The following is a 24,419-nucleotide window of genomic DNA, read 5'->3' as shown; positions in this document are numbered from 1 at the left end:
TTTGCTTTAATGCCTTTTCTTGCATTCTCGTTGTAAGAGATAATAGCTTCTGGTGGTTGTGGTGTGTGCGTAGTCTCTGTGACCGTGAGTCAGAGCTGTACTCCTGTGAATGAGTTGAGCATCTGTGACTATAGCAACTCATACTTACCTGGCAAGGGAGATACCATGATCATGAAGGTGGTTCACCCAGGGCGAGGCTCAGCCATTGCACACCGGTTGTGCTGACCCCTGCGAATTCCCCAAATGTGGGAATCTCGATTGCATAATTTCTGGTAGTGGGGGACTGCGTTCGCGCTCTCCCCTGATGAAACTGTTCAATGTAAATCTGCTACCTTTAGATTGATATTGTACCACAGTGCTTTACTTTCAAGGGCTAGACCGTATATTAATGTCCCAATTGCCAGAGGAAGACAGGAATAATTTCTGGAAAAACAACGTGTCTTAAATGTATAGTGTTTATATTCAGTAGGCTGACTTAATGTTCTGTATGAAGCAGGTTTGACCTGTACGTGGCGTTCAAAGTCTTCAATCTTTTGTAGGCTTCCTCACTCTGTCAAAAGAAACAAGTAACATGACCAATCCCACCACATAGGTCCTGCTCAAAGGTCCGTGTTCCCTGCTCTCTGGCAACGTCTAGCTTTGAAGCGGAGCAGTTTCGTAGATGCCAGTCAAACACTCTACATTTTTGTGTAGACTGAAAGCGGCTAGAACAACTAACAATAAATGAAGATAGTTTGACCCCTTATGCACATTTGTCTGTTATCGGTTCTGTCCATAAGAGACCGCCACATTCACTCGATTGATTAGCATGAGTTCACACACGAGTAACGCACAGAGCAGGAAGTGACCTTTAAAGGGTAGTTTGGAATTAATCTGTATTATACTTTGATCAACAACATCATTCCACCTTATGACTGTTGTGTTGGCTTTGCTGTATTCTTGAACACCCCCCCCCCCATCTGTGTTTTAACCGTGAGCTTGTGTGTGTGAGCGGGGATAGAGTCCCTCCACTCCGCTGTTTAACAGCATCGCTTCTCGGCCTTTTGGCTAAGATCAAGTGTAGTATCTGTTCTTATCAGTTTAATATCTGATACGTCCCCTACCCGGGGACCATATATTAAATTGATTTTTGGAGCAGGGAGATGGAATAGGGGCTTGCTCCGTCCACTCCACGCATCGACCTGGTATTGCAGTACCTCCAGGAACGGTTCACCCCCTCATGATGTCTAATAGAAATAATCCATACAAATATAACAGTACTTCAATATCCCTGCTTCCCTCGTCTTGATGGTAAGAAGTGTTGAGTGTTCTGTATATTTTAGTTTGGGGCAACATTCGGCCAAATGTAGATTCAAGTGGGCTGGATTAGTAAAATCATATCATTATAACCTATAAACAGATGTAAATTTAAGTGCAAAGAAGTACAGGTTCATATTGCAAATGTACTTTTATTTAACTATCTTTTTATAAAACAAATTATTAACCTAGAATTTCTTAAGTCGGTCGTTCCCAAACTCTCCTACCTAGCAGCGGGTTATTGCCTTTTCTCCTGAGTTGTTAATGACTTAAATCCCTCACAACTGGGCTTGTAACGCTATATATGTAGCTTGGCTATACTAGCGGCTAGCCAAGCTAACGATGCATCAGATCAGCTGATAAGTGCAAACTGTGACGCGGCGCCGATAAACACATAACATCTTATCTGGACGCTCGTTCTCTGGTTGCGATATGAAAAAGTATGGCCTCATTCATTTGCCTGAAGGGAAACTTATTTGTATCGCTCCTCTTTCCATCGCGCACAGCAATAGCATATCAGAGAATCTTTCCTTGGAAAATTACCTTTGTTCAGCGCTGATGTGGAAACGCTGCATAAATAGGAATAATTACTGGAAAAACAACGTATCTTAAATGTATAGTGTTTATATTCAGTAGGCTGACTTTATGTTCTGTATGAAGCAGGTTTGACCTGTACGTGGCGTTCAAAGTCTTCAATCTTTGTAGAGGAAAAGCAGTCTTGAAAACCGTAATAGAGAGCCGAGTGGCAGAGAATAGGGGCCTACACTCTAACCCTGAACCATCAGTACACTCTGGGTTCTCTTCAGATCGTATAAATCTTTCGCCTTTTACTAAAGATTTCCGTGGAGAGGAACATTAAGAGTTTCAACCAATTTTTTGATGCCCTGCTTTATTGCGGGGCTTCCTCACTCTGTCAAAAGAAACAAGTAACATGACCAATCCCACCACATAGGTCCGTGTTCCCTGCTCTCTGGCAACGTCTAGCTTTGAAGTGGAGCAGTTTCGTAGATGCCAGTCAAACACTCGGTTTGTTTCTCATTTTTTGTAGACTGAAAGCGGCTAGAACAACTAACAATAAATGAAGATAGTTTGACCCCTTATGCACATTTGTCCGTTATCTGTTCTGTCCATAGGAGACCGCCACATTTACTCGAATGATTAGCATGAGTTCACTCACAAGTAACGCACAGAGCGGTTTGGCTGTTTGCCAGCAGTAACGGAGCAGGAAGTGACTGTTAAAGGGTCGTTTGGAATTAATCTGTATTACACATTGATCAACAACATCATTCCACCTTATGACTGTTGTGTCGGCTTTGTTGTATTCTTGAACACCCCCCCCCCCCCCCCCACATCTGTGTTTTAACCGTGAGCTGGTGTCTGTGAGCGGGGATAGAGTCCCTCCGCTCAACCATTTGTCAGCATCGCTTCTCGGCCTTTTGGCTAAGATCAAGTGTAGTATCTGTTCTTATCAGTTTAATATCTGATACGTCCCCTACCCGGGGACCATATATTAAATTGATTTTTGGAGCAGGGAGATGGAATAGGGGCTTGCTCCGTCCACTCCACGCATCGACCTGGTATTGCAGTACCTCCAGGAACGGTGCACCCCATCATGATGTTCAACACCAACTATTCTCTCTGGAGTTCAATCAAACCTTACTCCGTAGTCATCGTCTAATTTCACTTTGCCCTCCCAAGATGAAACGCAAGAACTCTGCGGTGTTCTCTGTTGTTATTGTTGAAGCTATTGAGTAGATATTTCAACATCTTACCAGAAACTCAGTGGATTTGTTTATGAACAACACATTTGCAATCGTGTCATAATTTATGAGCCAAATACTCGTCGTGACATCATCCATTGTGTCAACGGGCGGGGGCGGGGTTACAGCCTGTATTAGGCGGCAGTTTGTCGTAGATGGTGAAAGCGTGTTGCTCTTTGTTTTAAATACATAGTATGATAGTATCGCTCGTTGGGGTGTTAACTAAGGCTGAAAGCGATTATAGCATATATTTGATTTGCTTTAATGCCTTTTCTTGCATTCTCGTTGTAAGAGATAATAGCTTCTGGTGGTTGTGGTGTGTGCGTAGTCTCTGTGACCGTGAGTCAGAGCTGTACTCCTGTGAATGAGTTGAGCATCTGTGACTATAGCAACTCATACTTACCTGGCAAGGGAGATACCATGATCATGAAGGTGGTTCACCCAGGGCGAGGCTCAGCCATTGCACTCCGGTTGTGCTGACCCCTGCGAATTCCCCAAATGTGGGAATCTCGATTGCATAATTTCTGGTAGTGGGGGACTGCGTTCGCGCTCTCCCCTGATGAAACTGTTCAATGTAAATCTGCTACCTTTAGATTGATATTGTACCACAGTGCTTTACTTTCAAGGGCTAGACCGTATATTAATGTCCCAATTGCCAGAGGAAGACAGGAATAATTTCTGGAAAAACAACGCGTCTTAAATGTATAGTGTTTATATTCAGTAGGCTGACTTAATGTTCTGTATGAAGCAGGTTTGACCTGTACGTGGCGTTCAAAGTCTTCAATCTTTTGTAGGCTTCCTCACTCTGTCAAAAGAAACAAGTAACATGACCAATCCCACCACATAGGTCCTGCTCAAAGGTCCGTGTTCCCTGCTCTCTGGCAACGTCTAGCTTTGAAGCGGAGCAGTTTCGTAGATGCCAGTCAAACACTCTTCATTTTTGTGTAGACTGAAAGCGGCTAGAACAACTAACAATAAATGAAGATAGTTTGACCCCTTATGCACATTTGTCTGTTATCGGTTCTGTCCATAAGAGACCGCCACATTCACTCGATTGATTAGCATGAGTTCACACACGAGTAACGCACAGAGCAGGAAGTGACCTTTAAAGGGTAGTTTGGAATTAATCTGTATTATACTTTGATCAACAACATCATTCCACCTTATGACTGTTGTGTTGGCTTTGTTGTATTCTTGAACACCCCCCCCCCCCATCTGTGTTTTAACCGTGAGCTTGTGTGTGTGAGCGGGGATAGAGTCCCTCCACTCCGCTGTTTAACAGCATCGCTTCTCGGCCTTTTGGCTAAGATCAAGTGTAGTATCTGTTCTTATCAGTTTAATATCTGATACGTCCCCTACCCGGGGACCATATATTAAATTGATGTTTGGAGCAGGGAGATGGAATAGGGGCTTGCTCCGTCCACTCCACGCATCGACCTGGCATTGCAGTACCTCCAGGAACGGTGCACCCCCTCATGATGTCTAATAGAAATAATCCATACAAATACAACAGTACTTCAATATCCCTGCTTCCCTCGTCTTGATGGTAAGAAGTGTTGAGTGTTCTGTATATTTTAGTTTGGGGCAACATTCGGCCAAATGTAGATTCAAGTGGGCTGGATTAGTAAAATCATAGCATTATAACCTATAAACAGATGTAAATTTAAGTGCAAAGAAGTACAGGTTCATATTGCAAATGTACTTTTATTTAACTATCTTTTTATAAAACAAATTATTAACCTAGAATTTCTTAAGTCGGTCGTTCCCAAACTCTCCTACCTAGCAGCGGGTTATTGCCTTTTCTCCTGAGTTGTTAATGACTTAAATCCCTCACAACTGGGCTTGTAACGCTATATATGTAGCTTGGCTATACTAGCGGCTAGCCAAGCTAACGATGCATCAGATCAGCTGATAAGTGCAAACTGTGACGCGGCGCCGATAAACACATAACATCTTATCTGGACGCTCGTTCTCTGGTTGCGATATGAAAAAGTATGGCCTCATTCATTTGCCTGAAGGGAAACTTATTTGTATCGCTCCTCTTTCCATCGCGCACAGCAATAGCATATCAGAGAATCTTTCCTTGGAAAATTACCTTTGTTCAGCGCTGATGTGGAAACGCTGCATAAATAGGAATAATTACTGGAAAAACAACGTATCTTAAATGTATAGTGTTTATATTCAGTAGGCTGACTTTATGTTCTGTATGAAGCAGGTTTGACCTGTACGTGGCGTTCAAAGTCTTCAATCTTTGTAGAGGAAAAGCAGTCTTGAAAACCGTAATAGAGAGCCGAGTGGCAGAGAATAGGGGCCTACACTCTAACCCTGAACCATCAGTACACTCTGGGTTCTCTTCAGATCGTATAAATCTTTCGCCTTTTACTAAAGATTTCCGTGGAGAGGAACATTAAGAGTTTCAACCACTTTTTTGATGCCCTGCTTTATTGCGGGGCTTCCTCACTCTGTCAAAAGAAACAAGTAACATGACCAATCCCACCACATAGGTCCGTGTTCCCTGCTCTCTGGCAACGTCTAGCTTTGAAGCGGAGCAGTTTCGTAGATGCCAGTCAAACACTCGGTTTGTTTCTCATTTTTTGTAGACTGAAAGCGGCTAGAACAACTAACAATAAATGAAGATAGTTTGACCCCTTATGCACATTTGTCCGTTATCTGTTCTGTCCATAGGAGACCGCCACATTTACTCGAATGATTAGCATGAGTTCACTCACAAGTAACGCACAGAGCGGTTTGGCTGTTTGCCAGCAGTAACGGAGCAGGGAGTGACTGTTAAAGGGTCGTTTGGAATTAATCTGTATTACACATTGATCAACAACATCATTCCACCTTATGACTGTTGTGTCGGCTTTGTTGTATTCTTGAACACCCCCCCCCCCCCCACATCTGTGTTTTAACCGTGAGCTGGTGTCTGTGAGCGGGGATAGAGTCCCTCCGCTCAACCATTTGTCAGCATCGCTTCTCGGCCTTTTGGCTAAGATCAAGTGTAGTATCTGTTCTTATCAGTTTAATATCTGATACGTCCCCTACCCGGGGACCATATATTAAATTGATTTTTGGAGCAGGGAGATGGAATAGGGGCTTGCTCCGTCCACTCCACGCATCGACCTGGTATTGCAGTACCTCCAGGAACGGTGCACCCCCTCATGATGTTCAACACCAACTATTCTCTCTGGAGTTCAATCAAACCTTACTCCGTAGTCATCGTCTAATTTCACTTTGCCCTCCCAAGATGAAACGCAAGAACTCTGCGGTGTTCTCTGTTGTTATTGTTGAAGCTATTGAGTAGATATTTCAACATCTTACCAGAAACTCAGTGGATTTGTTTATGAACAACACATTTGCAATCGTGTCATAATTTATGATCCAAATACTCGTCGTGACATCATCCATTGTGTCAACGGGCGGGGGCGGGGTTACAGCCTGTATTAGGCGGCAGTTTGTCGTAGATGGTGAAAGCGTGTTGCTCTTTGTTTTAAATACATAGTATGATAGTATCGCTCGTTGGGGTGTTAACTAAGGCTGAAAGCGATTATAGCATATATTTGATTTGCTTTAATGCCTTTTCTTGCATTCTCGTTGTAAGAGATAATAGCTTCTGGTGGTTGTGGTGTGTGCGTAGTCTCTGTGACCGTGAGTCAGAGCTGTACTCCTGTGAATGAGTTGAGCATCTGTGACTATAGCAACTCATACTTACCTGGCAAGGGAGATACCATGATCATGAAGGTGGTTCACCCAGGGCGAGGCTCAGCCATTGCACTCCGGTTGTGCTGACCCCTGCGAATTCCCCAAATGTGGGAATCTCGATTGCATAATTTCTGGTAGTGGGGGACTGCGTTCGCGCTCTCCCCTGATGAAACTGTTCAATGTAAATCTGCTACCTTTAGATTGATATTGTACCACAGTGCTTTACTTTCAAGGGCTAGACCGTATATAAATGCCCCAATTGCCAGAGGAAGACAGGAATAATTTCTGGAAAAACAACGCGTCTTAAATGTATAGTGTTTATATTCAGTAGGCTGACTTAATGTTCTGTATGAAGCAGGTTTGACCTGTACGTGGCGTTCAAAGTCTTCAATCTTTTGTAGGCTTCCTCACTCTGTCAAAAGAAACAAGTAACATGACCAATCCCACCACATAGGTCCTGCTCAAAGGTCCGTGTTCCCTGCTCTCTGGCAACGTCTAGCTTTGAAGCGGAGCAGTTTCGTAGATGCCAGTCAAACACTCTACATTTTTGTGTAGACTGAAAGCGGCTAGAACAACTAACAATAAATGAAGATAGTTTGACCCCTTATGCACATTTGTCTGTTATCGGTTCTGTCCATAAGAGACCGCCACATTCACTCGATTGATTAGCATGAGTTCACACACGAGTAACGCACAGAGCAGGAAGTGACCTTTAAAGGGTAGTTTGGAATTAATCTGTATTATACTTTGATCAACAACATCATTCCACCTTATGACTGTTGTGTTGGCTTTGCTGTATTCTTGAACACCCCCCCCCCCATCTGTGTTTTAACCGTGAGCTTGTGTGTGTGAGCGGGGATAGAGTCCCTCCACTCCGCTGTTTAACAGCATCGCTTCTCGGCCTTTTGGCTAAGATCAAGTGTAGTATCTGTTCTTATCAGTTTAATATCTGATACGTCCCCTACCCGGGGACCATATATTAAATTGATTTTTGGAGCAGGGAGATGGAATAGGGGCTTGCTCCGTCCACTCCACGCATCGACCTGGTATTGCAGTACCTCCAGGAACGGTTCACCCCCTCATGATGTCTAATAGAAATAATCCATACAAATATAACAGTACTTCAATATCCCTGCTTCCCTCGTCTTGATGGTAAGAAGTGTTGAGTGTTCTGTATATTTTAGTTTGGGGCAACATTCGGCCAAATGTAGATTCAAGTGGGCTGGATTAGTAAAATCATATCATTATAACCTATAAACAGATGTAAATTTAAGTGCAAAGAAGTACAGGTTCATATTGCAAATGTACTTTTATTTAACTATCTTTTTATAAAACAAATTATTAACCTAGAATTTCTTAAGTCGGTCGTTCCCAAACTCTCCTACCTAGCAGCGGGTTATTGCCTTTTCTCCTGAGTTGTTAATGACTTAAATCCCTCACAACTGGGCTTGTAACGCTATATATGTAGCTTGGCTATACTAGCGGCTAGCCAAGCTAACGATGCATCAGATCAGCTGATAAGTGCAAACTGTGACGCGGCGCCGATAAACACATAACATCTTATCTGGACGCTCGTTCTCTGGTTGCGATATGAAAAAGTATGGCCTCATTCATTTGCCTGAAGGGAAACTTATTTGTATCGCTCCTCTTTCCATCGCGCACAGCAATAGCATATCAGAGAATCTTTCCTTGGAAAATTACCTTTGTTCAGCGCTGATGTGGAAACGCTGCATAAATAGGAATAATTACTGGAAAAACAACGTATCTTAAATGTATAGTGTTTATATTCAGTAGGCTGACTTTATGTTCTGTATGAAGCAGGTTTGACCTGTACGTGGCGTTCAAAGTCTTCAATCTTTGTAGAGGAAAAGCAGTCTTGAAAACCGTAATAGAGAGCCGAGTGGCAGAGAATAGGGGCCTACACTCTAACCCTGAACCATCAGTACACTCTGGGTTCTCTTCAGATCGTATAAATCTTTCGCCTTTTACTAAAGATTTCCGTGGAGAGGAACATTAAGAGTTTCAACCAATTTTTTGATGCCCTGCTTTATTGCGGGGCTTCCTCACTCTGTCAAAAGAAACAAGTAACATGACCAATCCCACCACATAGGTCCGTGTTCCCTGCTCTCTGGCAACGTCTAGCTTTGAAGTGGAGCAGTTTCGTAGATGCCAGTCAAACACTCGGTTTGTTTCTCATTTTTTGTAGACTGAAAGCGGCTAGAACAACTAACAATAAATGAAGATAGTTTGACCCCTTATGCACATTTGTCCGTTATCTGTTCTGTCCATAGGAGACCGCCACATTTACTCGAATGATTAGCATGAGTTCACTCACAAGTAACGCACAGAGCGGTTTGGCTGTTTGCCAGCAGTAACGGAGCAGGAAGTGACTGTTAAAGGGTCGTTTGGAATTAATCTGTATTACACATTGATCAACAACATCATTCCACCTTATGACTGTTGTGTCGGCTTTGTTGTATTCTTGAACACCCCCCCCCCCCCCCCCCCACATCTGTGTTTTAACCGTGAGCTGGTGTCTGTGAGCGGGGATAGAGTCCCTCCGCTCAACCATTTGTCAGCATCGCTTCTCGGCCTTTTGGCTAAGATCAAGTGTAGTATCTGTTCTTATCAGTTTAATATCTGATACGTCCCCTACCCGGGGACCATATATTAAATTGATTTTTGGAGCAGGGAGATGGAATAGGGGCTTGCTCCGTCCACTCCACGCATCGACCTGGTATTGCAGTACCTCCAGGAACGGTGCACCCCATCATGATGTTCAACACCAACTATTCTCTCTGGAGTTCAATCAAACCTTACTCCGTAGTCATCGTCTAATTTCACTTTGCCCTCCCAAGATGAAACGCAAGAACTCTGCGGTGTTCTCTGTTGTTATTGTTGAAGCTATTGAGTAGATATTTCAACATCTTACCAGAAACTCAGTGGATTTGTTTATGAACAACACATTTGCAATCGTGTCATAATTTATGAGCCAAATACTCGTCGTGACATCATCCATTGTGTCAACGGGCGGGGGCGGGGTTACAGCCTGTATTAGGCGGCAGTTTGTCGTAGATGGTGAAAGCGTGTTGCTCTTTGTTTTAAATACATAGTATGATAGTATCGCTCGTTGGGGTGTTAACTAAGGCTGAAAGCGATTATAGCATATATTTGATTTGCTTTAATGCCTTTTCTTGCATTCTCGTTGTAAGAGATAATAGCTTCTGGTGGTTGTGGTGTGTGCGTAGTCTCTGTGACCGTGAGTCAGAGCTGTACTCCTGTGAATGAGTTGAGCATCTGTGACTATAGCAACTCATACTTACCTGGCAAGGGAGATACCATGATCATGAAGGTGGTTCACCCAGGGCGAGGCTCAGCCATTGCACTCCGGTTGTGCTGACCCCTGCGAATTCCCCAAATGTGGGAATCTCGATTGCATAATTTCTGGTAGTGGGGGACTGCGTTCGCGCTCTCCCCTGATGAAACTGTTCAATGTAAATCTGCTACCTTTAGATTGATATTGTACCACAGTGCTTTACTTTCAAGGGCTAGACCGTATATTAATGTCCCAATTGCCAGAGGAAGACAGGAATAATTTCTGGAAAAACAACGCGTCTTAAATGTATAGTGTTTATATTCAGTAGGCTGACTTAATGTTCTGTATGAAGCAGGTTTGACCTGTACGTGGCGTTCAAAGTCTTCAATCTTTTGTAGGCTTCCTCACTCTGTCAAAAGAAACAAGTAACATGACCAATCCCACCACATAGGTCCTGCTCAAAGGTCCGTGTTCCCTGCTCTCTGGCAACGTCTAGCTTTGAAGCGGAGCAGTTTCGTAGATGCCAGTCAAACACTCTTCATTTTTGTGTAGACTGAAAGCGGCTAGAACAACTAACAATAAATGAAGATAGTTTGACCCCTTATGCACATTTGTCTGTTATCGGTTCTGTCCATAAGAGACCGCCACATTCACTCGATTGATTAGCATGAGTTCACACACGAGTAACGCACAGAGCAGGAAGTGACCTTTAAAGGGTAGTTTGGAATTAATCTGTATTATACTTTGATCAACAACATCATTCCACCTTATGACTGTTGTGTTGGCTTTGTTGTATTCTTGAACACCCCCCCCCCCCATCTGTGTTTTAACCGTGAGCTTGTGTGTGTGAGCGGGGATAGAGTCCCTCCACTCCGCTGTTTAACAGCATCGCTTCTCGGCCTTTTGGCTAAGATCAAGTGTAGTATCTGTTCTTATCAGTTTAATATCTGATACGTCCCCTACCCGGGGACCATATATTAAATTGATGTTTGGAGCAGGGAGATGGAATAGGGGCTTGCTCCGTCCACTCCACGCATCGACCTGGCATTGCAGTACCTCCAGGAACGGTGCACCCCCTCATGATGTCTAATAGAAATAATCCATACAAATACAACAGTACTTCAATATCCCTGCTTCCCTCGTCTTGATGGTAAGAAGTGTTGAGTGTTCTGTATATTTTAGTTTGGGGCAACATTCGGCCAAATGTAGATTCAAGTGGGCTGGATTAGTAAAATCATAGCATTATAACCTATAAACAGATGTAAATTTAAGTGCAAAGAAGTACAGGTTCATATTGCAAATGTACTTTTATTTAACTATCTTTTTATAAAACAAATTATTAACCTAGAATTTCTTAAGTCGGTCGTTCCCAAACTCTCCTACCTAGCAGCGGGTTATTGCCTTTTCTCCTGAGTTGTTAATGACTTAAATCCCTCACAACTGGGCTTGTAACGCTATATATGTAGCTTGGCTATACTAGCGGCTAGCCAAGCTAACGATGCATCAGATCAGCTGATAAGTGCAAACTGTGACGCGGCGCCGATAAACACATAACATCTTATCTGGACGCTCGTTCTCTGGTTGCGATATGAAAAAGTATGGCCTCATTCATTTGCCTGAAGGGAAACTTATTTGTATCGCTCCTCTTTCCATCGCGCACAGCAATAGCATATCAGAGAATCTTTCCTTGGAAAATTACCTTTGTTCAGCGCTGATGTGGAAACGCTGCATAAATAGGAATAATTACTGGAAAAACAACGTATCTTAAATGTATAGTGTTTATATTCAGTAGGCTGACTTTATGTTCTGTATGAAGCAGGTTTGACCTGTACGTGGCGTTCAAAGTCTTCAATCTTTGTAGAGGAAAAGCAGTCTTGAAAACCGTAATAGAGAGCCGAGTGGCAGAGAATAGGGGCCTACACTCTAACCCTGAACCATCAGTACACTCTGGGTTCTCTTCAGATCGTATAAATCTTTCGCCTTTTACTAAAGATTTCCGTGGAGAGGAACATTAAGAGTTTCAACCACTTTTTTGATGCCCTGCTTTATTGCGGGGCTTCCTCACTCTGTCAAAAGAAACAAGTAACATGACCAATCCCACCACATAGGTCCGTGTTCCCTGCTCTCTGGCAACGTCTAGCTTTGAAGCGGAGCAGTTTCGTAGATGCCAGTCAAACACTCGGTTTGTTTCTCATTTTTTGTAGACTGAAAGCGGCTAGAACAACTAACAATAAATGAAGATAGTTTGACCCCTTATGCACATTTGTCCGTTATCTGTTCTGTCCATAGGAGACCGCCACATTTACTCGAATGATTAGCATGAGTTCACTCACAAGTAACGCACAGAGCGGTTTGGCTGTTTGCCAGCAGTAACGGAGCAGGGAGTGACTGTTAAAGGGTCGTTTGGAATTAATCTGTATTACACATTGATCAACAACATCATTCCACCTTATGACTGTTGTGTCGGCTTTGTTGTATTCTTGAACACCCCCCCCCCCCCCCCACATCTGTGTTTTAACCGTGAGCTGGTGTCTGTGAGCGGGGATAGAGTCCCTCCGCTCAACCATTTGTCAGCATCGCTTCTCGGCCTTTTGGCTAAGATCAAGTGTAGTATCTGTTCTTATCAGTTTAATATCTGATACGTCCCCTACCCGGGGACCATATATTAAATTGATTTTTGGAGCAGGGAGATGGAATAGGGGCTTGCTCCGTCCACTCCACGCATCGACCTGGTATTGCAGTACCTCCAGGAACGGTGCACCCCCTCATGATGTTCAACACCAACTATTCTCTCTGGAGTTCAATCAAACCTTACTCCGTAGTCATCGTCTAATTTCACTTTGCCCTCCCAAGATGAAACGCAAGAACTCTGCGGTGTTCTCTGTTGTTATTGTTGAAGCTATTGAGTAGATATTTCAACATCTTACCAGAAACTCAGTGGATTTGTTTATGAACAACACATTTGCAATCGTGTCATAATTTATGATCCAAATACTCGTCGTGACATCATCCATTGTGTCAACGGGCGGGGGCGGGGTTACAGCCTGTATTAGGCGGCAGTTTGTCGTAGATGGTGAAAGCGTGTTGCTCTTTGTTTTAAATACATAGTATGATAGTATCGCTCGTTGGGGTGTTAACTAAGGCTGAAAGCGATTATAGCATATATTTGATTTGCTTTAATGCCTTTTCTTGCATTCTCGTTGTAAGAGATAATAGCTTCTGGTGGTTGTGGTGTGTGCGTAGTCTCTGTGACCGTGAGTCAGAGCTGTACTCCTGTGAATGAGTTGAGCATCTGTGACTATAGCAACTCATACTTACCTGGCAAGGGAGATACCATGATCATGAAGGTGGTTCACCCAGGGCGAGGCTCAGCCATTGCACTCCGGTTGTGCTGACCCCTGCGAATTCCCCAAATGTGGGAATCTCGATTGCATAATTTCTGGTAGTGGGGGACTGCGTTCGCGCTCTCCCCTGATGAAACTGTTCAATGTAAATCTGCTACCTTTAGATTGATATTGTACCACAGTGCTTTACTTTCAAGGGCTAGACCGTATATAAATGCCCCAATTGCCAGAGGAAGACAGGAATAATTTCTGGAAAAACAACGCGTCTTAAATGTATAGTGTTTATATTCAGTAGGCTGACTTAATGTTCTGTATGAAGCAGGTTTGACCTGTACGTGGCGTTCAAAGTCTTCAATCTTTTGTAGGCTTCCTCACTCTGTCAAAAGAAACAAGTAACATGACCAATCCCACCACATAGGTCCTGCTCAAAGGTCCGTGTTCCCTGCTCTCTGGCAACGTCTAGCTTTGAAGCGGAGCAGTTTCGTAGATGCCAGTCAAACACTCTTCATTTTTGTGTAGACTGAAAGCGGCTAGAACAACTAACAATAAATGAAGATAGTTTGACCCCTTATGCACATTTGTCTGTTATCGGTTCTGTCCATAAGAGACCGCCACATTCACTCGATTGATTAGCATGAGTTCACACACGAGTAACGCACAGAGCAGGAAGTGACCTTTAAAGGGTAGTTTGGAATTAATCTGTATTATACTTTGATCAACAACATCATTCCACCTTATGACTGTTGTGTTGGCTTTGTTGTATTCTTGAACACCCCCCCCCCCATCTGTGTTTTAACCGTGAGCTTGTGTGTGTGAGCGGGGATAGAGTCCCTCCACTCCGCTGTTTAACAGCATCGCTTCTCGGCCTTTTGGCTAAGATCAAGTGTAGTATCTGTTCTTATCAGTTTAATATCTGATACGTCCCCTACCCGGGGACCATATATTAAATTGATTTTTGGAGCAGGGAGATGGAATAGGGGCTTGCTCCGTCCACTCCACGCATCGACCTGGTATTGCAGTACCTCCAGGAACGGTGCACCCCCTCATGATGTCTAATAGAAATAAGCCATACAAATACAACAGTACTTCAATATCCCTGCTTCCCTCGTCTTGATGGTAAGAAGTGTTGAGTGTTCTGTATATTTTAGTTTGGGGCAACATTCGGCCAAATGTAGACTCAAGTGGGCTGGATTAGTAAAATCATAGCATTATAACCTATAAACAGATGTAAATTTAAGTGCAAAGAAGTACAGGTTCATATTGCAAATGTACTTTTATTTAACTATCTTTTTATAAAACAAATTATTAACCTAGAATTTCTTAAGTCGGTCGTTCCCAAACTCTCCTACCTAGCAGCGGGTTATTGCCTTTTCTCCTGAGTTGTTAATGACTTAAATCCCTCACAACTGGGCTTGTAACGCTATATATGTAGCTTGGCTATACTAGCGGCTAGCCAAGCTAACGATGCATCAGATCAGCTGATAAGTGCAAACTGTGACGCGGCGCCGATAAACACATAACATCTTATCTGGACGCTCGTTCTCTGGTTGCGATATGAAAAAGTATGGCCTCATTCATTTGCCTGAAGGGAAACTTATTTGTATCGCTCCTCTTTCCATCGCGCACAGCAATAGCATATCAGAGAATCTTTCCTTGGAAAATTACCTTTGTTCAGCGCTGATGTGGAAACGCTGCATAAATAGGAATAATTACTGGAAAAACAACGTATCTTAAATGTATAGTGTTTATATTCAGTAGGCTGACTTTATGTTCTGTATGAAGCAGGTTTGACCTGTACGTGGCGTTCAAAGTCTTCAATCTTTGTAGAGGAAAAGCAGTCTTGAAAACCGTAATAGAGAGCCGAGTGGCAGAGAATAGGGGCCTACACTCTAACCCTGAACCATCAGTACACTCTGGGTTCTCTTCAGATCGTATAAATCTTTCGCCTTTTACTAAAGATTTCCGTGGAGAGGAACATTAAGAGTTTCAACCAATTTTTTGATGCCCTGCTTTATTGCGGGGCTTCCTCACTCTGTCAAAAGAAACAAGTAACATGACCAATCCCACCACATAGGTCCTGCTCAAAGGTCCGTGTTCCCTGCTCTCTGGCAACGTCTAGCTTTGAAGTGGAGCAGTTTCGTAGATGCCAGTCAAACACTCGGTTTGTTTCTCATTTTTTGTAGACTGAAAGCGGCTAGAACAACTAACAATAAATGAAGATAGTTTGACCCCTTATGCACATTTGTCCGTTATCTGTTCTGTCCATAGGAGACCGCCACATTTACTCGAATGATTAGCATGAGTTCACTCACAAGTAACGCACAGAGCGGTTTGGCTGTTTGCCAGCAGTAACGGAGCAGGAAGTGACTGTTAAAGGGTCGTTTGGAATTAATCTGTATTACACATTGATCAACAACATCATTCCACCTTATGACTGTTGTGTCGGCTTTGTTGTATTCTTGAACACCCCCCCCCCCCCCCCCCCACATCTGTGTTTTAACCGTGAGCTGGTGTCTGTGAGCGGGGATAGAGTCCCTCCGCTCAACCATTTGTCAGCATCGCTTCTCGGCCTTTTGGCTAAGATCAAGTGTAGTATCTGTTCTTATCAGTTTAATATCTGATACGTCCCCTACCCGGGGACCATATATTAAATTGATTTTTGGAGCAGGGAGATGGAATAGGGGCTTGCTCCGTCCACTCCACGCATCGACCTGGTATTGCAGTACCTCCAGGAACGGTGCACCCCATCATGATGTATAACACTAACTATCCTCTCTTGAGTGAATTCAAGCCTTATGCCGTAGTAAGTCTGGTTTCACTTTGTCCTCCCAAGATGAAACGCAAGAACTCTGCGGTGTTCTCTGTTGTTATTGTTGAAGCTATTGAGTAGATATTTCAACATCTTACCAGAAACTCAGTGGATTTGTTTATGAACAACACATTTGCAATCGTGTCATAATTTATGAGCCAAATACTCGTCGTGACATCATCCATTGTGTCAACGGGCGGGGGCGGGGTTACAGCCTGTATTAGGCGGCAGTTTGTCGTAGATGGTGAAAGCGTGTTGCTCTTTGTTTTAAATACATTGTATGAAAGTATCGCTAGTTGGGGTGTTAACTAAGGCTGAAAGCGATTATAGCATATATTTGATTTGCTTTAATGCCTTTTCTTGCATTCTCGTTGTAAGAGATAATAGCTTCTGGTGGTTGTGGTGTGTGCGTAGTCTCTGTGACCGTGAGTCAGAGCTGTACTCCTGTGAATGAGTTGAGCATCTGTGACTGTAGCAACTCATACTTACCTGGCAAGGGAGATACCATGATCATGAAGGTGGTTCACCCAGGGCGAGGCTCAGCCATTGCACTCCGGTTGTGCTGACCCCTGCGAATTCCCCAAATGTGGGAATCTCGATTGCATAATTTCTGGTAGTGGGGGACTGCGTTCGCGCTCTCCCCTGATGAAACTGTTCAATGTAAATCTGCTACCTTTAGATTGATATTGTACCACAGTGCTTTACTTGCAAGGGCTAGACTGTATTTTAATGTCCCAATTGCCAGAGGAAGACAGGAATAATTTCTGGAAAAACAACGCGTCTTAAATGTATAGTGTTTATATTCAGTAGGCTGACTTAATGTTCTGTATGAAGCAGGTTTGACCTGTACGTGGCGTTCAAAGTCTTCAATCTTTTGTAGGCTTCCTCACTCTGTCAAAAGAAACAAGTAACATGACCAATCCCACCACATAGGTCCTGCTCAAAGGTCCGTGTTCCCTGCTCTCTGGCAACGTCTAGCTTTGAAGCGGAGCAGTTTCGTAGATGCCAGTCAAACACTCTTCATTTTTGTGTAGACTGAAAGCGGCTAGAACAACTAACAATAAATGAAGATAGTTTGACCCCTTATGCACATTTGTCTGTTATCGGTTCTGTCCATAAGAGACCGCCACATTCACTCGATTGATTAGCATGAGTTCACACACGAGTAACGCACAGAGCAGGAAGTGACCTTTAAAGGGTAGTTTGGAATTAATCTGTATTATACTTTGATCAACAACATCATTCCACCTTATGACTGTTGTGTTGGCTTTGTTGTATTCTTGAACACCCCCCCCCCCATCTGTGTTTTAACCGTGAGCTTGTGTGTGTGAGCGGGGATAGAGTCCCTCCACTCCGCTGTTTAACAGCATCGCTTCTCGGCCTTTTGGCTAAGATCAAGTGTAGTATCTGTTCTTATCAGTTTAATATCTGATACGTCCCCTACCCGGGGACCATATATTAAATTGATTTTTGGAGCAGGGAGATGGAATAGGGGCTTGCTCCGTCCACTCCACGCATCGACCTGGTATTGCAGTACCTCCAGGAATGGTGCACCCCCTCATGATGTCTAATAGAAATAATCCATACAAATACAACAGTACTTCAACATCCCTGCTTCCCTCGTCTTGATGGTAAGAAGTGTTGAGTGTTCTGTATATTTTAGTTTGGGGCAACATTCGGCCAAATGTAGATTCAAGTGGGCTGGATTAGTAAAATCATAGCATTATAACCTATAAACAGATGTAAATTTAAGTGCAAAGAAGTACAGGTTCATATTGCAAATGTACTTTTATTTAACTATCTTTTTATAAAACAAATTATTAACCTAGAATTTCTTAAGTCGGTCGTTCCCAAACTCTCCTACCTAGCAGCGGGTTATTGCCTTTTCTCCTGAGTTGTTAATGACTTAAATCCCTCACAACTGGGCTTGTAACGCTATATATGTAGCTTGGCTATACTAGCGGCTAGCCAAGCTAACGATGCATCAGATCAGCTGATAAGTGCAAACTGTGACGCGGCGCCGATAAACACATAACATCTTATCTGGACGCTCGTTCTCTGGTTGCGATATGAAAAAGTATGGCCTCATTCATTTGCCTGAAGGGAAACTTATTTGTATCGCTCCTCTTTCCATCGCGCACAGCAATAGCATATCAGAGAATCTTTCCTTGGAAAATTACCTTTGTTCAGCGCTGATGTGGAAACGCTGCATAAATAGGAATAATTACTGGAAAAACAACGTATCTTAAATGTATAGTGTTTATATTCAGTAGGCTGACTTTATGTTCTGTATGAAGCAGGTTTGACCTGTACGTGGCGTTCAAAGTCTTCAATCTTTGTAGAGGAAAAGCAGTCTTGAAAACCGTAATAGAGAGCCGAGTGGCAGAGAATAGGGGCCTACACTCTAACCCTGAGACATCAGTACACTCTGGGTTCTCTTCAGATCGTATAAATCTTTCGCCTTTTACTAAAGATTTCCGTGGAGAGGAACATTAAGAGTTTCAACCAATTTTTTGATGCCCTGCTTTATTGCGGGGCTTCCTCACTCTGTCACAAGAAACAAGTAACATGACCAATCCCACCACATAGGTCCTGCTCAAAGGTCCGTGTTCCCTGCTCTCTGGCAACGTCTAGCTTTGAAGTGGAGCAGTTTCGTAGATGCCAGTCAAACACTCGGTTTGTTTCTCATTTTTTGTAGACTGAAAGCGGCTAGAACAACTAACAATAAATGAAGATAGTTTGACCCCTTATGCACATTTGTCCGTTATCTGTTCTGTCCATAGGAGACCGCCACATTTACTCGAATGATTAGCATGAGTTCACTCACAAGTAACGCACAGAGCGGTTTGGCTGTTTGCCAGCAGTAACGGAGCAGGGAGTGACTGTTAAAGGGTCGTTTGGAATTAATCTGTATTACACATTGATCAACAACATCATTCCACCTTATGACTGTTGTGTCGGCTTTGTTGTATTCTTGAACACCCCCCCCCCCCCCCACATCTGTGTTTTAACCGTGAGCTGGTGTCTGTGAGCGGGGATAGAGTCCCTCCGCTCAACCATTTGTCAGCATCGCTTCTCGGCCTTTTGGCTAAGATCAAGTGTAGTATCTGTTCTTATCAGTTTAATATCTGATACGTCCCCTACCCGGGGACCATATATTAAATTGATTTTTGGAGCAGGGAGATGGAATAGGGGCTTGCTCCGTCCACTCCACGCATCGACCTGGTATTGCAGTACCTCCAGGAACGGTGCACCCCCTCATGATGTTCAACACCAACTATTCTCTCTGGAGTTCAATCAAACCTTACTCCGTAGTCATCGTCTAATTTCACTTTGCCCTCCCAAGATGAAACGCAAGAACTCTGCGGTGTTCTCTGTTGTTATTGTTGAAGCTATTGAGTAGATATTTCAACATCTTACCAGAAACTCAGTGGATTTGTTTATGAACAACACATTTGCAATCGTGTCATAATTTATGAGCCAAATACTCGTCGTGACATCATCCATTGTGTCAACGGGCGGGGGCGGGGTTACAGCCTGTATTAGGCGGCAGTTTGTCGTAGATGGTGAAAGCGTGTTGCTCTTTGTTTTAAATACATAGTATGATAGTATCGCTCCTTGGGGTGTTAACTAAGGCTGAAAGCGATTATAGCATATATTTGATTTGCTTTAATGCCTTTTCTTGCATTCTCGTTGTAAGAGATAATAGCTTCTGGTGTTTGTGGTGTGTGCGTAGTCTCTGTGACCGTGAGTTAGAGCTGTACTCCTGTGAATGAGTTGAGCATCTGTGACTATAGCAACTCATACTTACCTGGCAAGGGAGATACCATGATCATGAAGGTGGTTCACCCAGGGCGAGGCTCAGCCATTGCACTCCGGTTGTGCTGACCCCTGCGAATTCCCCAAATGTGGGAATCTCGATTGCATAATTTCTGGTAGTGGGGGACTGCGTTCGCGCTCTCCCCTGATGAAACTGTTCAATGTAAATCTGCTACCTTTAGATTGATATTGTACCACAGTGCTATACTTTCAAGGGCTAGACCGAATATTAATGTCCCAATTGCCAGAGGAAGACAGGAATAATTTCTGGAAAAACAACGCGTCTTAAATGTATAGTGTTTATATTCAGTAGGCTGACTTAATGTTCTGTATGAAGCAGGTTTGACCTGTACGTGGCGTTCAAAGTCTTCAATCTTTTGTAGGCTTCCTCACTCTGTCAAAAGAAACAAGTAACATGACCAATCCCACCACATAGGTCCTGCTCAAAGGTCCGTGTTCCCTGCTCTCTGGCAACGTCTAGCTTTGAAGCGGAGCAGTTTCGTAGATGCCAGTCAAACACTCTTCATTTTTGTGTAGACTGAAAGCGGCTAGAACAACTAACAATAAATGAAGATAGTTTGACCCCTTATGCACATTTGTCTGTTATCGGTTCTGTCCATAAGAGACCGCCACATTCACTCGATTGATTAGCATGAGTTCACACACGAGTAACGCACAGAGCAGGAAGTGACCTTTAAAGGGTAGTTTGGAATTAATCTGTATTATACTTTGATCAACAACATCATTCCACCTTATGACTGTTGTGTTGGCTTTGTTGTATTCTTGAACACCCCCCCCCCATCTGTGTTTTAACCGTGAGCTTGTGTGTGTGAGCGGGGATAGAGTCCCTCCACTCCGCTGTTTAACAGCATCGCTTCTCGGCCTTTTGGCTAAGATCAATTGTAGTATCTGTTCTTATCAGTTTAATATCTGATACGTCCCCTACCCGGGGACCATATATTAAATTGATTTTTGGAGCAGGGAGATGGAATAGGGGCTTGCTCCGTCCACTCCACGCATCGACCTGGTATTGCAGTACCTCCAGGAACGGTGCACCCCCTCATGATGTCTAATAGAAATAATCCATACAAATACAACAGTACTTCAATATCCCTGCTTCCCTCGTCTTGATGGTAAGAAGTGTTGAGTGTTCTGTATGTTTTAGTTTGGGGCAACATTCGGCCAAATGTAGATTCAAGTGGGCTGGATTAGTAAAATCATAGCATTATAACCTATAAACAGATGTAAATTTAAGTGCAAAGAAGTACAGGTTCATATTGCAAATGTACTTTTATTTAACTATCTTTTTATAAAACAAATTATTAACCTAGAATTTCTTAAGTCGGTCGTTCCCAAACTCTCCTACCTAGCAGCGGGTTATTGCCTTTTCTCCTGAGTTGTTAATGACTTAAATCCCTCACAACTGGGCTTGTAACGCTATATATGTAGCTTGGCTATACTAGCGGCTAGCCAAGCTAACGATGCACCAGATCAGCTGATAAGTGCAAACTGTGACGCGGCGCCGATAAACACATAACATCTTATCTGGACGCTCGTTCTCTGGTTGCGATATGAAAAAGTATGGCCTCATTCATTTGCCTGAAGGGAAACTTATTTGTATCGCTCCTCTTTCCATCGCGCACAGCAATAGCATATCAGAGAATCTTTCCTTGGAAAATTACCTTTGTTCAGCGCTGATGTGGAAACGCTGCATAAATAGGAATAATTACTGGAAAAACAACGTATCTTAAATGTATAGTGTTTATATTCAGTAGGCTGACTTTATGTTCTGTATGAAGCAGGTTTGACCTGTACGTGGCGTTCAAAGTCTTCAATCTTTGTAGAGGAAAAGCAGTCTTGAAAACCGTAATAGAGAGCCGAGTGGCAGAGAATAGGGTCCTACACTCTAACCCTGAACCATCAGTACACTCTGGGTTCTCTTCAGATCGTATAAATCTTTCGCCTTTTACTAAAGATTTCCGTGGAGAGGAACATTAAGAGTTTCAACCAATTTTTTGATGCCCTGCTTTATTGCGGGGCTTCCTCACTCTGTCAAAAGAAACAAGTAACATGACCAATCCCACCACATAGGTCCGTGTTCCCTGCTCTCTGGCAACGTCTAGCTTTGAAGCGGAGCAGTTTCGTAGATGCCAGTCAAACACTCGGTTTGTTTCTCATTTTTTGTAGACTGAAAGCGGCTAGAACAACTAACAATAAATGAAGATAGTTTGACCCCTTATGCACATTTGTCCGTTATCTGTTCTGTCCATAGGAGACCGCCACATTTACCCGAATGATTAGCATGAGTTCACTCACAAGTAACGCACAGAGCGGTTTGGCTGTTTGCCAGCAGTAACGGAGCAGGGAGTGACTGTTAAAGGGTCGTTTGGAATTAATCTGTATTACACATTGATCAACAACATCATTCCACCTTATGACTGTTGTGTCGGCTTTGTTGTATTCTTGAACACCCCCCCCCCCCCCACATCTGTGTTTTAACCGTGAGCTGGTGTCTGTGAGCGGGGATAGAGTCCCTCCGCTCAACCATTTGTCAGCATCGCTTCTCGGCCTTTTGGCTAAGATCAAGTGTAGTATCTGTTCTTATCAGTTTAATATCTGATACGTCCCCTACCCGGGGACCATATATTAAATTGATTTTTGGAGCAGGGAGATGGAATAGGGGCTTGCTCCGTCCACTCCACGCATCGACCTGGTATTGCAGTACCTCCAGGAACGGTGCACCCCCTCATGATGTTCAACACCAACTATTCTCTCTGGAGTTCAATCAAACCTTACTCCGTAGTCATCGTCTAATTTCACTTTGCCCTCCCAAGATGAAACGCAAGAACTCTGCGGTGTTCTCTGTTGTTATTGTTGAAGCTATTGAGTAGATATTTCAACATCTTACCAGAAACTCAGTGGATTTGTTTATGAACAACACATTTGCAATCGTGTCATAATTTATGATCCAAATACTCGTCGTGACATCATCCATTGTGTCAACGGGCGGGGGCGGGGTTACAGCCTGTATTAGGCGGCAGTTTGTCGTAGATGGTGAAAGCGTGTTGCTCTTTGTTTTAAATACATAGTATGATAGTATCGCTCGTTGGGGTGTTAACTAAGGCTGAAAGCGATTATAGCATATATTTGATTTGCTTTAATGCCTTTTCTTGCATTCTCGTTGTAAGAGATAATAGCTTCTGGTGGTTGTGGTGTGTGCGTAGTCTCTGTGACCGTGAGTCAGAGCTGTACTCCTGTGAATGAGTTGAGCATCTGTGACTATAGCAACTCATACTTACCTGGCAAGGGAGATACCATGATCATGAAGGTGGTTCACCCAGGGCGAGGCTCAGCCATTGCACTCCGGTTGTGCTGACCCCTGCGAATTCCCCAAATGTGGGAATCTCGATTGCATAATTTCTGGTAGTGGGGGACTGCGTTCGCGCTCTCCCCTGATGAAACTGTTCAATGTAAATCTGCTACCTTTAGATTGATATTGTACCACAGTGCTTTACTTTCAAGGGCTAGACCGTATATTAATGTCCCAATTGCCAGAGGAAGACAGGAATAATTTCTGGAAAAACAACGCGTCTTAAATGTATAGTGTTTATATTCAGTAGGCTGACTTAATGTTCTGTATGAAGCAGGTTTGACCTGTACGTGGCGTTCAAAGTCTTCAATCTTTTGTAGGCTTCCTCACTCTGTCAAAAGAAACAAGTAACATGACCAATCCCACCACATAGGTCCTGCTCAAAGGTCCGTGTTCCCTGCTCTCTGGCAACGTCTAGCTTTGAAGCGGAGCAGTTTCGTAGATGCCAGTCAAACACTCTTCATTTTTGTGTAGACTGAAAGCGGCTAGAACAACTAACAATAAATGAAGATAGTTTGACCCCTTATGCACATTTGTCTGTTATCGGTTCTGTCCATAAGAGACCGCCACATTCACTCGATTGATTAGCATGAGTTCACACACGAGTAACGCACAGAGCAGGAAGTGACCTTTAAAGGGTAGTTTGGAATTAATCTGTATTATACTTTGATCAACAACATCATTCCACCTTATGACTGTTGTGTTGGCTTTGTTGTATTCTTGAACACCCCCCCCCCCCATCTGTGTTTTAACCGTGAGCTGGTGTCTGTGAGCGGGGATAGAGTCCCTCCACTCCGCTGTTTAACAGCATCGCTTCTCGGCCTTTTGGCTAAGATCAAGTGTAGTATCTGTTCTTATCAGTTTAGTATCTGATACGTCCCCTACCCGGGGACCATATATTAAATTGATTTTTGGAGCAGGGAGATGGAATAGGGGCTTGCTCCGTCCACTCCACGCATCGACCTGGTATTGCAGTACCTCCAGGAACGGCGCACCCCCTCAT

The 24,419-nt window shown here is 43.4% G+C and overlaps 1 long non-coding RNA gene and 30 other non-coding genes across 31 annotated transcripts in view; all 31 read left to right on the top strand.

Moving 5' to 3' along the window:
- LOC143017299 (uncharacterized) overlaps positions 1 to 24,419 on the top strand; it is a 49,654-nt gene that overhangs the window by 18,292 nt on the left and 6,943 nt on the right. The window lies entirely within an intron of this gene.
- On the top strand, positions 141 to 304 carry LOC143017317 (U1 spliceosomal RNA). Its single transcript, XR_012965621.1, has one exon. It is a non-coding gene; the product is annotated as a U1 spliceosomal RNA (small nuclear RNA).
- LOC143017345 (U2 spliceosomal RNA) lies at positions 1,028 to 1,218 on the top strand. Its single transcript, XR_012965648.1, has one exon. It is a non-coding gene; the product is annotated as a U2 spliceosomal RNA (small nuclear RNA).
- Positions 2,083 to 2,198, top strand: LOC143017301 (U5 spliceosomal RNA). Its single transcript, XR_012965605.1, has one exon. It is a non-coding gene; the product is annotated as a U5 spliceosomal RNA (small nuclear RNA).
- On the top strand, positions 2,717 to 2,907 carry LOC143017326 (U2 spliceosomal RNA). Its single transcript, XR_012965629.1, has one exon. It is a non-coding gene; the product is annotated as a U2 spliceosomal RNA (small nuclear RNA).
- Positions 3,452 to 3,615, top strand: LOC143017312 (U1 spliceosomal RNA). The gene has a single exon (XR_012965616.1). It is a non-coding gene; the product is annotated as a U1 spliceosomal RNA (small nuclear RNA).
- Positions 4,340 to 4,530, top strand: LOC143017349 (U2 spliceosomal RNA). The gene has a single exon (XR_012965652.1). It is a non-coding gene; the product is annotated as a U2 spliceosomal RNA (small nuclear RNA).
- On the top strand, positions 5,395 to 5,510 carry LOC143017309 (U5 spliceosomal RNA). The gene has a single exon (XR_012965613.1). It is a non-coding gene; the product is annotated as a U5 spliceosomal RNA (small nuclear RNA).
- On the top strand, positions 6,026 to 6,216 carry LOC143017336 (U2 spliceosomal RNA). Its single transcript, XR_012965639.1, has one exon. It is a non-coding gene; the product is annotated as a U2 spliceosomal RNA (small nuclear RNA).
- On the top strand, positions 6,761 to 6,924 carry LOC143017311 (U1 spliceosomal RNA). Its single transcript, XR_012965615.1, has one exon. It is a non-coding gene; the product is annotated as a U1 spliceosomal RNA (small nuclear RNA).
- LOC143017344 (U2 spliceosomal RNA) lies at positions 7,648 to 7,838 on the top strand. Its single transcript, XR_012965647.1, has one exon. It is a non-coding gene; the product is annotated as a U2 spliceosomal RNA (small nuclear RNA).
- Positions 8,703 to 8,818, top strand: LOC143017360 (U5 spliceosomal RNA). The gene has a single exon (XR_012965661.1). It is a non-coding gene; the product is annotated as a U5 spliceosomal RNA (small nuclear RNA).
- Positions 9,339 to 9,529, top strand: LOC143017325 (U2 spliceosomal RNA). Its single transcript, XR_012965628.1, has one exon. It is a non-coding gene; the product is annotated as a U2 spliceosomal RNA (small nuclear RNA).
- Positions 10,074 to 10,237, top strand: LOC143017310 (U1 spliceosomal RNA). The gene has a single exon (XR_012965614.1). It is a non-coding gene; the product is annotated as a U1 spliceosomal RNA (small nuclear RNA).
- On the top strand, positions 10,962 to 11,152 carry LOC143017348 (U2 spliceosomal RNA). The gene has a single exon (XR_012965651.1). It is a non-coding gene; the product is annotated as a U2 spliceosomal RNA (small nuclear RNA).
- Positions 12,017 to 12,132, top strand: LOC143017308 (U5 spliceosomal RNA). The gene has a single exon (XR_012965612.1). It is a non-coding gene; the product is annotated as a U5 spliceosomal RNA (small nuclear RNA).
- LOC143017335 (U2 spliceosomal RNA) lies at positions 12,650 to 12,840 on the top strand. The gene has a single exon (XR_012965638.1). It is a non-coding gene; the product is annotated as a U2 spliceosomal RNA (small nuclear RNA).
- On the top strand, positions 13,385 to 13,548 carry LOC143017306 (U1 spliceosomal RNA). Its single transcript, XR_012965610.1, has one exon. It is a non-coding gene; the product is annotated as a U1 spliceosomal RNA (small nuclear RNA).
- On the top strand, positions 14,272 to 14,462 carry LOC143017334 (U2 spliceosomal RNA). Its single transcript, XR_012965637.1, has one exon. It is a non-coding gene; the product is annotated as a U2 spliceosomal RNA (small nuclear RNA).
- LOC143017359 (U5 spliceosomal RNA) lies at positions 15,327 to 15,442 on the top strand. Its single transcript, XR_012965660.1, has one exon. It is a non-coding gene; the product is annotated as a U5 spliceosomal RNA (small nuclear RNA).
- LOC143017324 (U2 spliceosomal RNA) lies at positions 15,976 to 16,166 on the top strand. Its single transcript, XR_012965627.1, has one exon. It is a non-coding gene; the product is annotated as a U2 spliceosomal RNA (small nuclear RNA).
- LOC143017354 (U1 spliceosomal RNA) lies at positions 16,709 to 16,872 on the top strand. The gene has a single exon (XR_012965656.1). It is a non-coding gene; the product is annotated as a U1 spliceosomal RNA (small nuclear RNA).
- LOC143017340 (U2 spliceosomal RNA) lies at positions 17,596 to 17,786 on the top strand. The gene has a single exon (XR_012965643.1). It is a non-coding gene; the product is annotated as a U2 spliceosomal RNA (small nuclear RNA).
- On the top strand, positions 18,651 to 18,766 carry LOC143017358 (U5 spliceosomal RNA). The gene has a single exon (XR_012965659.1). It is a non-coding gene; the product is annotated as a U5 spliceosomal RNA (small nuclear RNA).
- Positions 19,296 to 19,486, top strand: LOC143017333 (U2 spliceosomal RNA). The gene has a single exon (XR_012965636.1). It is a non-coding gene; the product is annotated as a U2 spliceosomal RNA (small nuclear RNA).
- On the top strand, positions 20,031 to 20,194 carry LOC143017342 (U1 spliceosomal RNA). Its single transcript, XR_012965645.1, has one exon. It is a non-coding gene; the product is annotated as a U1 spliceosomal RNA (small nuclear RNA).
- Positions 20,917 to 21,107, top strand: LOC143017343 (U2 spliceosomal RNA). The gene has a single exon (XR_012965646.1). It is a non-coding gene; the product is annotated as a U2 spliceosomal RNA (small nuclear RNA).
- Positions 21,972 to 22,087, top strand: LOC143017356 (U5 spliceosomal RNA). The gene has a single exon (XR_012965658.1). It is a non-coding gene; the product is annotated as a U5 spliceosomal RNA (small nuclear RNA).
- On the top strand, positions 22,603 to 22,793 carry LOC143017332 (U2 spliceosomal RNA). The gene has a single exon (XR_012965635.1). It is a non-coding gene; the product is annotated as a U2 spliceosomal RNA (small nuclear RNA).
- Positions 23,338 to 23,501, top strand: LOC143017331 (U1 spliceosomal RNA). Its single transcript, XR_012965634.1, has one exon. It is a non-coding gene; the product is annotated as a U1 spliceosomal RNA (small nuclear RNA).
- Positions 24,226 to 24,416, top strand: LOC143017350 (U2 spliceosomal RNA). Its single transcript, XR_012965653.1, has one exon. It is a non-coding gene; the product is annotated as a U2 spliceosomal RNA (small nuclear RNA).

Source organism: Genypterus blacodes, unplaced genomic scaffold (genome assembly GCF_046128005.1).
Source record: "Genypterus blacodes isolate CSIRO-AG114 ecotype Tasmania unplaced genomic scaffold, CSIRO-AGI_Gbla_v1 ptg000279l_1, whole genome shotgun sequence".
Classification (NCBI taxonomy): domain Eukaryota; kingdom Metazoa; phylum Chordata; class Actinopteri; order Ophidiiformes; family Ophidiidae; genus Genypterus; species Genypterus blacodes.
The sequence above is the reverse complement of the archived record's forward strand: the minus strand, read 5'-3'. Positions and strand labels throughout refer to the sequence as shown.